This window comes from Anas platyrhynchos, chromosome 1 (assembly GCF_047663525.1).
Source record: "Anas platyrhynchos isolate ZD024472 breed Pekin duck chromosome 1, IASCAAS_PekinDuck_T2T, whole genome shotgun sequence".
NCBI classification, from domain to species: domain Eukaryota; kingdom Metazoa; phylum Chordata; class Aves; order Anseriformes; family Anatidae; genus Anas; species Anas platyrhynchos.
Window position 1 is genome coordinate 120,822,547 of NC_092587.1, and position 10,305 is coordinate 120,832,851.

General features: G+C 36.5%; 1 protein-coding gene and 1 long non-coding RNA gene across 5 annotated transcripts in view; both read right to left on the bottom strand.

Moving 5' to 3' along the window:
* TMEM47 (transmembrane protein 47) overlaps nucleotides 1–10,305 on the bottom strand; it is a 262,209-nt gene that overhangs the window by 199,889 nt on the left and 52,015 nt on the right. The gene's annotated exons all lie outside the window — the stretch shown is intronic.
* LOC113842319 (uncharacterized) lies at nucleotides 1,489–9,031 on the bottom strand. Of its 4 annotated transcripts, XR_005261578.2 has the most exons (4): nucleotides 5,851–9,031; nucleotides 3,973–4,067; nucleotides 3,229–3,480; nucleotides 1,489–1,663 (listed from the first exon to the last, which is right to left on the bottom strand). It is a non-coding gene; the product is annotated as an uncharacterized lncRNA (long non-coding RNA). The 4 variants fall into 4 exon arrangements; XR_005261582.2 differs by lacking the exon at nucleotides 5,851–9,031 and having other exon boundaries at nucleotides 3,229–3,520; nucleotides 3,973–5,472; XR_005261580.2 differs by lacking the exon at nucleotides 5,851–9,031 and having other exon boundaries at nucleotides 3,229–3,512; nucleotides 3,973–5,471.

The following is a 10,305-nucleotide window of genomic DNA, read 5'->3' on the forward strand; positions in this document are numbered from 1 at the left end:
CTTCATAACCTTCTTCTCTTCCAATTGCTTGGAGATGGCATCAAGAACAAGCTGTTCCAACACTTTTCCAGGAACAGAGGTGAGACTGACTGGCCTGTAGTTTCCCGAATCCTCCTTCTTGCCCTTCTTGAAGACCAGAGTGACATTAGCTATCCTCCAATCTTCAGGCACCTCTCCTGTTCTCCAGGACCTTTCAAAGATGATAGAGAGCAGTTTGGCAATCACCTCTGCCAACTACCTTAGCACACATGGATGCATCCCATTGGGACCCATGGGTTTGTGTGCATTGAGCCCACTCAAGCACTCCCGAACCACTCCCTTCCATCCAACAGATGTCTGGAAAATTGAAGTCCTGAATGAGAACCAGCGCCTGTGATAGTGAGGCTACTACCAGCTGCTTGTAGAAGGCCTCATCAACCTCCTCCTCCTGATCTGGTGGCCTGTTGTACACATGCTACTCTACAGTGAGGAGGAGGAAAGGAGAACAAGGCAGAACCACTGAGATTAACCCCAGCCCACCAAGGCAACAGGGCAGTCAGGCACAGAGTTAATGTGCCACCACACCTCACATTCCCAGTCTGCTCCCAGCCAAGTCAGCCCAGTTTGAGCCACAAGCAATAGCATGTGCACTCTGATTTCACAGGTAATTTAACTCACAAGAATGATTAGTTCTATTCCACCAAATAAAAACAAGAAGGAAAAAGGAAATGTGCCTGTCATGGTCCACATTACTTAGTCATTAACTCCGTGCCTGGCTCAGTTTTAGACCCTTCCCTTAGTACTCTCACATCTTAAGTTTTGTTTAGTTCAGTTTACTCATTGCCTTTTAAGTCATTACCTCTTTAGTTAACATGTCTCTTTACAGTTATTTCCCTGCACTCTGAGTCATAAGAAGTGGTAGAATCACAGAATTATATAATCATAGAGTCATAGACTATTCTGAATTGGAAGGGAGCAACAAGGATCATCGAGATCCAACTCCTGGATACATGCAGGACCACCCAAAAATCAGACCCTATGTCAGAGAGCATTGTCCAAATGCTTCTTCAACTCCATCAGGCTCAGTGCTATCAGAACTTCCTTAGGGAGCCTGTTCCAGTGCCTGACCACGTTCTCAGTGAAGAACTTTTTCCTGAGTTCAGTGTCAGCAAAAATGAGTACATACAGCCATCAGAATGGTAGGTCCTGATTGATGGTAGGTTTGTGTGCTTGTTTTTTAAGGATTGAGTTAAAATAGGAGAAAAAAAGAAAAAAAAAAAAAAAAGTAAGAGAAAAGAGAGGCTCCTCCAGGTTCCAGTACTAGAAGCACGGAGTTGAGCTGGGATCCAACCATCAGGGCAGGATTTTGAGATAGGTCTTGTCATATGTTGTCATTAAGTACCAAGATCAACTAGTTGTGCCTTTCCTCAGTGAACCCTGCTGGCATACGGCACGTTTACAGCCTTAGCCTGCACAGTGGAAAAGAGATTAATTTATCAACCTAACAGCCACAGTGTAAATCATTTTATTATTTCAATCCCTTTCACAGCATGGGGTCTGCAAAATGAAGGTCTTCAACAATGACTGTGCTTCATTGATCTCTCCCTGGCAGCAGATGCTTTGCAAGAAAGTTAGGGGTTAATCCATCTTGTCTCTGCATTATCTGAAGCATGAAGAGTACCATCTAAAAGAATGGAGGTATGACATACTGTAAATAAAGTAATTCAGTCACAGCATTGCCCACCTTAAAACTTCCCTGCTCCTTCCAAATCATAGCAGGAATCAAAAAGAAAAATGTTTCAGACTCTGAAATGAAATTCGTGGTCTGCTTAATGACATATAAAACTTATCAGATTTATGCTTTAAATCAGAGTCTAGAAAGAATAATGAACCTACAGTGAGACACACTGTACTCAGAAACAGTATGATTTTTACTTGTTCTAAAAATTGGCAGGGTGTCATCTCATTTTTCCATTCTGGTAGAAGCAGACAGGATTAAAATGAGCAGAAAAACAATCTTAAGTAAAACAGATATGACTCAGGACTCAAAGATAGATCAGGTATCTTGTGACACCATGCTGGAAAGGCTGGTAAATAGAGGTATGTTAAACTACAGTCTAGTGCATGAACCTTGGGTTTACAGAAACTGACAGTCTCCAGAAATGTCTGCCTCAGCCCAGTATCTTCCTCAGAATATCATTTATGCTGTGCTTATCTTTGTTAGGCTTATGAAATCCAATAAATATATTAAAAGAAAAATTATATGGCATTAAGTAATAAATAACCTTCATCACCAGTTTATGTGCATATATACTTTTCATCCCAACTTGGAGGGTTGAATTCTTCTCAGTCAGACAGGTGGCTTGCAAGCACTGGCATCCTGCTTACAGTTGAAGTCAGTTCAGGTGAAATGCTGAATTTTGGGATTAAACATGTCCATTACAGAGGTTGCTGTGGCAACAGCTATGCTTTAAAACTAAAAAGCTGGTTTCATTATACAGCCTTCTCTTTCACTTTCTGATTGTATCCAGTAACCATTTCATCAGGTCAAATGTCTGGAATATGCCCAGAAGATGATTTAATTTCAGTAATTTACATAGCATCTATCCCAGGGTCTCTGAGTTCTGAGTTTTGTTTTGAATACAATGCAATAGAGACCTGGCCTGTGCATGCCAACCTCATTTGTGTTATATATTTTGATACAAAATATTATGTGGAATCAAAAATTTTAAGCTTAGCTTGTTATACAGATCTCACTTCAAACAGAAAGCCAAGTATGAAAATGAAACAAACACAAACAGGTCTGAATCCATTTTTGTTCTGACTGGAGTGTCCTGGCCAGTTCAAAGGCTTCTGAGAAAAACAGGTAGGTCACTACTGCTCGCGTTTCAGGCTTTGCTGTTTACCTCTGTGTCACATTTCACTGCTTTTGTTGCTTGAAATCCTCTTTGTGTTATTGGCACTCATACCAATACTCTCTTCCCTCCCACACTAGTGAAACACAAACAAGTTTTCAGCTGCTGTTTCAACAAGTTTGTTTAGGGTAGCTAACTGGGAAATGAAACATTCAACGGAGTGTAGCAGCATTTAAAACTCGCAAAACCATGAGGATGCAAACTGCAGGAACTCTCAATCAAGGCCAGCACAGGCAGACCCTGCTGCACCGTGAGGACTTGGTTATAAGCAGTCTTGCATATGTTTAGCCTCTTCCATTCTTTCCCTTTCCCTCCCTATTCCACAGAAACTCACCAAGTGCTGCAGCTGGCTGGCTGCTGGGAAGGGGTGGCCACTGCAGACAGGTAGGCCCCAGCCATTGTGGCCAGCTCTGCCACAGGATGCTGCAGCACTCACAGGGCTGACAAGCTGATGTAAAGGTCTGTCACCCACCTGATGGCAACAAGGCAGTGCCACCAGCCTCCTGGGAATCAAGACAGCTCCAGATGTGATCTCCTGTAATGCCTGTGCCGGTGTGCCTACTGCCATCACTCGTGTTGTTACAAACTGGAAAAAAGGAAGGGCAGCAGCTTTCCTTGCTGCAACCCTCAGAGCAACATCAATGACATTATTATTTTTCAATGAGAGGAACATTAAGAGGAATAATCCCACCCAGCCTAATTAATTTACCAATCTTTGTATTGAATTGTTAATCATTTTCATCCCAAGTGCCTTTTATTTCAGATTGACTGTTATTTTTAAAATACTCACGTTCTTCTGATAAGATCTTACATTGTGTTTCTCCAAGATGACTGGTTACAGCAAATCTATTAATAACTTCTTAATGAAGTGATAGATTTTTTTTAATATGTCTTAATCTAAACGGTGCTAACACTTCAGTGTGAGAGGAATTAATTTAGAAACTTCAGATATGGTTTTTGTTTAAATAAGATTAAATGAGTGATCCAAGATTCGTGCATCAGCATGCTTTTCTAGCTAAAAAGGAATTTTACAATATTAGATATCACAATAGTAGGTTTCTGATTTTTGTTTATTTACCTTGAAGAAACAGAAGCTGTCCATTAAAAGGATATATCCTTATTTTCTTTTTGTCAGGAGCATGTTCACAATGTTCTCATTCTTCTGTTTCCTTCCTGTGAACAATACCCTAGACGTTGCTGATATGCAGCTATGGCATTCACAAGCATATTAAAGTTATTTACAAAATTGTTGGAGGCCGAGGCAGTCTGGAGTACACATCCCAGAATATATTGCCTTTAGAAACTCTTCTTAGAAAGTCATTTCCTCTAGTTTAATCAGAGCCCTGAAATGTTTCGAATAGCATTGTATAAACAAAGCAAAATATTAAACAACATCCTCCCTGTTTCTCTCAGTGAATGAATAACTCTGTATTTCCCTAGGGAGAGAAACTCCATAAGACCTGAAAGAAAATGAAGTGAAAGGATTACAGTATGACCTTGAAAGAAAAACTGCAATCAGGGTATTGCCACATTTCATTTCAGCTTCAATTAAAAGCACCTTGAAAACAGAAAAAAAATAAGCTTTGTGGCTCACAGATGAGTACTTGAAACTTAAAAATACAGCTACATCCCATTTTGACCTGTTCAATTGAAATATTATCACCACAGTCTATTAATTCAGATATCTGATCTGTATTGTGAGAGAAAAACCAGTTTCCTTCTTCCTTGTAAGATGATTTTATCAGATGATAGAAGAAATGTCAAGTGAGAAAAAGAAAACTCTACAGATAAATAGAAAGAACCTTTCAAGAAATCTCATGTGTAAAAATAGTTTTTGGAAAAAGTAAACCAACAGGTCTCAGCTCTGTTCACTAGATGCAGCCAGACACACACTTACACATCAAAGCAAACAGCAGAAAAAGAAAAGGAAAAAAGGGAGAGAAAAAAAAAAAATAATAATGGAACAGAAGTCTTTAGCTCAGGTGTGATATATCAGCTCAATCTTTATGCAACCAGCATGTCTCCAAAGCCATTTTTCTCATTAAGGAAATCCTAAGTGGGTTGCTTTCATATTCTTGAGCATATTCTTCATGTGTTAGTAATAGAAAGGAAATGGCCACATGGTGCAACATAACTGCTATTAATGCAGACTCAATGTTTATTTATTTATTTTATTAAAGGATAATCTGCCAGAACATTACAGGAAATGTTGTATAGGAAAGTTTTCCTTTGCCAAAATTTATCACTTCTTGTAGTGGCTGTGAATGAATTTACAATAATGAACTGGGGAAAAAAAAATCCTATAATCCCTTGCTACTGTTAGGATTCCTTGCATTTCTTGTACAGGGCAGAAAGGCAGAAATAACCTTATTTTTTCATGTATTAAAAGAAGATAAAGCATTCTGGTAGAGAAAAATAAACAAGTCAGTGTTAATAATTAAAACCCCAGCTTCAAGATCACTGATCCGTCAGTTTCTATTCTCATCAAAAGTCAGAGAGGAACTTACAGTACACACAAAACAAGTCAACATGCAAGACCAGAGCTTTCTGACTACACACAATTTTCACCCATAACTGATATTGCAATTAATGACAATTATTATTGTTTATGTCTAAATTCAATACAAGTATTGCATTTATATACAATATATAAATTTAATAAGGTAATATATTATTACCTTAATATATTACCTTAATATATTATTACCTTAATATATTACCTTACTTGTATATAAGGTAATATAATATATTACCTTATTAAAGGTATTTTCTATTAGGGGAAATAGTAGACAATCAACTTCAAGGGTTCTCTTTACAAATAATTAATTAAGATAGGACCAGTATGCTATTTGCTCTAGGAAAAACTGCCAGATCCCCAGTCCAAGATAATCTGGCAGTGAAGAATTATAATTTGCACCATGTCATATACACAGCTCAGTAGTATGAAACTACTTACCATCTTTCCTACAGCCAGCTGAAAGACCATGGAGAGACCATAGAGAACATAGATGTTCTCTAATGTTTCTTGTGTGGTTTTATGACTATCTTAAAGAGAAAGAGCAAGCACGTGAACTAATTATACTGTCACTTTTTCACAGAACAACCCTAAATAGCTTCTTCCATACATGAGTAGGTACTCAAGAAACAGAAAGAGTAATCTGTGTTGCACACTCATGTCTTGAGACCTCAAACAACCCTGGAAAGTTAAGTAAATGTGCACTCATCCATAAAATAAAAATAAATAAAAAATATTTGGTATTCTGCAGAGAAAAGCTCACCTCCCCCACTTCATGTATTTATTCACGTCTGTGAAGGCACCAATGAGTCACATAGAAATTCTCTAAATTATGCAGAGTACCTCACAAAATTGTTTAACCCAACAGGCTTACTGTAATTAAAGTAAATTCCTTACTGCCCCAGAGAGTGGATAAAGAGATTCAATACATTTATACACATACAAGGCCTTTTCTGTGCCTCTTATGTACATCTTTCCAAAGGCTTCTGCCCAGTGACAGTTACCTGCTAATGTTATAGAATGACTGCCTGTGCATTCAGAAACAGAAAATAAAGAGCACCACAGATAATAAAGAAAGATAAACCTTTGTTTCCAGGTTTCAAGGAACAAGAAAAACAAATTTATTGCATGCATGCGAAAGTTTTTTGCCTTCTTACAGCTGTTTGCTGGGCTTAGTGCAGCAATATGTCGGACAGGTGTGAGCAGGGCTCCTCCTCTTCTTTACAAAAGAAGTAAAAAGTATATTAAGAAAAATTAAAATATTAAAAGTATTAAAGAGCTGCCATAGAAGCTATGCAGTGATGGGTGACTCACAGCACTTAGATGTCACAGGCAAGTTGCATCGCTTTTTAAGATACAAAACAAATGCCTAAAAGAGAGCAATTGAGCAATTGGCACCCAGAGTGCCTTTTTTTGCTTTGACTAGAAAGAAAACTTACCTTGTAAACATCTAAAATAAACAGGATTTTTGCTGACTGATTACAGTAAAGACATACTTTTATTTTATTTTATTTTATTTTATTTTTTATGTTCCTTTCATACATTTTTATTATATCATGCTTGTGTCTTCACAGTCGGTGCTGACTTGAGGTTGCTGCTTAGCTGTCTCTCAATACTTTTGAGTACTGGAGACAGAGTAGCTTCACTAGCATCAACCTATACCAGTAGTAATAGTCCTAGGTGATTCAGAAAAACAAACAAACAAAAACAAAAACAAAAAAACACCACTAACAAAATAAACCTACAAACATAGTCTCTAGTGTAGCAGATAACAGATTTAGTGGCTATTTCAGAAACTCTCAGGCAACCAAGAATTTCATAAAGGTAGTCCTGAAGCCATTTGAAATCCTTCCAGTTACTGTTGGAGTAAAATATTAAATTTTCTTGTAGTTACTTGAAAGGGGTGCAGGGAAGAAATAGCTTATTTTAGTACAACACAGAACTATGAACCAATTTTTATTAATATTTTCTGTGTGAAAATTATGATAGTGGTGAAAAGCTCTTCTATCTGCCTTTGAGGATAATAAAAAGCACTACAGTAATTGCAGAGCACTTGAGGTATTCTCTCAGTGTTCAGTGATTTTTCACTTCATAGACATTTACAAATTACCAGTTATTTCACAGCTTCAGGACCTGTCTTCAACAAAATTATGGAAGAAATATAATTTCTAACACCCCTGGTGTCATGGTGGCTTAGCACTTGGAGGGATGGGGAGTGGATTCTAGGTGGTCCTTAAGATAGTGATATAAGGGTTAACTTGAAGCATGCAACAGTTTGAGAAACTATTGGTATACAATAATGCAGAACATAAACAGAGGTTGTCTTTCTCATCAGAAATAGGCAAGTGTCAGACTAATTCAAAAATGGCACAATAAAAAGATTTTTTCTTAAATTAATCCAGTAGTGAAAAGGTCACTACAAGAGTCTTTTGGTGAAACTATCAGATGGAATAAATGGGTAAGATCCACTACTTTTCCCTTCTCATGGATCTGGCCCTCAGCATTTCTGGAATTATGTTATACTGTGTAATCAGATCTATTGTATGAAGTAATCCTTTACCCAAAATAAATGTATAAACCTCACAAGCTGTGTTTTCACAGTATAGCACTGCCACAAAAATTTTTTTCCATAATATCTCAGGCGGAACACCAGCATACCTACACTAAGAACCAAAGGGAGTTCATAGCAGGATAAGATATGTTAAAAGCAAGATTACTGCTAGGTTTAGATTTCTGTCCAGGATCCACTTCTCCTAAGTGAATGTACTAAAGTAAAATAGAAAGACAAGCTCACTCGTGTGTTAGCAGTATTATTATTATTATTTTAATTATGGGTCAGGAATAAATGGTCAAGTATCTTTACATTAATCTTTCTAAGGGCTTTGGTAGCTCTGAAATCAGAGACTGTCTGAGGTAAAGAGTGGTTCACCAGTGCTGTTTAAATGAAGACCAAAGAACATGCTGTAGTTCATGTGACAGAATTTGTGGAGATATTCTATTAGTTTGCATATCAATAAAAAATATAATAATAAATAAAATAAATAAATAAAAAAGCACACTGACTTAGGCCTCCTAATGCTTGCAAACTGGTTCCTCAAATTAATCAAATATTCAAAAGAACATAACCAAAACCAAGGCATATGAAGTTTGTCTTTTTAAAATGCATAAATGGCTTTTCTTTCTTCCAGTGGACCAGATTTACATACTTTTTACTTCGGCTTCACTCTATTGTTCCTATTATCACTAATAGAATGAATATTTGGTTAAATCTTTTGACTTAGTCTTTTCTTAATCAATCTTTTATTAAATTTAGCATAGATGCTTTAAGGTAACCATTTTGTTTTAAGGTAAGCCATAAATATTCCTAATTTTTTATTCTCTACAGAGGTCACGGTAATTATACCTGAAGTTCTTCTTTGGTGAAAAAATAGTTGTTCAAATTTAATAGCCTAGGGCATACGCTTAATCAGGTGAATACACCTCCTGCTCCACTTCAGACAACCTCTGATTTCAGAGCTAAAAAAGAATTATGTAGATTGGTGAAAATATACATGATTATTGACTCAAAGGCCACTAAGATTTAAATGAAATTCCTTTAGAAACCATTAGTATTATTATTATACTTTTGTAAGAGACACAAGAAGCTGTAAAAAAAAAACCCTGAAGGTATCTATAGAAAACAAGAAAACTTTCAACAATGTACAGTTGAGCTAAATGAGTCTAGCTGCATAGACAAAATAATTATTATTACAAAAATAATTATTTCTCAGTTGCATTGTTTTGAAGCAAGTTTTACTTAAAAGCCGTCTGGATAGAGATTCCTAAATCATTTCAAGAATGAGAAGTTTAAAAATTTCAAAACCTAAGAGAAAGGTAAGAAACACCTAATGTCAGCCTAAAGCAAACAATACAATTGATGGAGCAATTAAAGCTTTCCACCTATGCCAAATTATAGACCAAGCTGAGGGAATAAGATCTTGTTTATATTATGAGAAAATGAGCATCCTAGACCAAAGGCAATAGATTTAAGTCAGTTAATTGGAGCAAATAGTCCCATATAGCATTTTTTGTTTCCTGAGACATCATTATAAAAAGATTCTGGAGCTAAAAATTCTTACAGCATATCAAATTCAACTTTGGTACGTATTGGCTGAGAATGGACCACCTGAGAAACATTTACCCTACATTTGCATGAAGTCTGGGAGAACTTTTCTTTATTAAAAGCTGAATTAATTTAGTAAAATATGACTTCTGCTCTGTAATGAACAAGTTTGTAATTAATTACTTACACCTTTATCAGTACAATGCTGGAGTCTGTTTTATTTTGCAGACAAAGGGGTATTTGCAATACATGTGGAAAAACAATGGTAAGTACTATGAGAAGAACATATTTCTGGAGAAAATTAGTTAATATGTCATTATTACTATATGTCATATTAGTTAATATCAAAGCTAGTTTCCTTTCTTCAGCATGAACTCCACATATATTCCTAGTGACAAAAAAAGAAAACTGATTTCTACCAGAGCCTTAAGACTTCAAAAGCAACTATCTTTTGATGATGCAAGTGACTTCCATCTATAAGATCTGATGATTTCACACTGGAAAAGACTAGAACCTGATTCACCCCCCAAAAAAAAATCATATAAAAACAACAAACATAGAAAGGGTCCCTCTTTTCTCTACACCAATCTCACTTTTTGATCTTCTCAAAGAAAGATCAAAATATTTTTACCATCACAGAAGCCACTGTGAACAGCTACCAAACAAATGGTAAACTGTCACATAAACTATGGAGTCTAGCTAATTCTCTATCACCTACCAATAGCAGCCATAGAACCAACTGAGTAACAGATATAGAGAGGGAAAAACAAGTAAGTGCAGTCTGTTTTTCATTA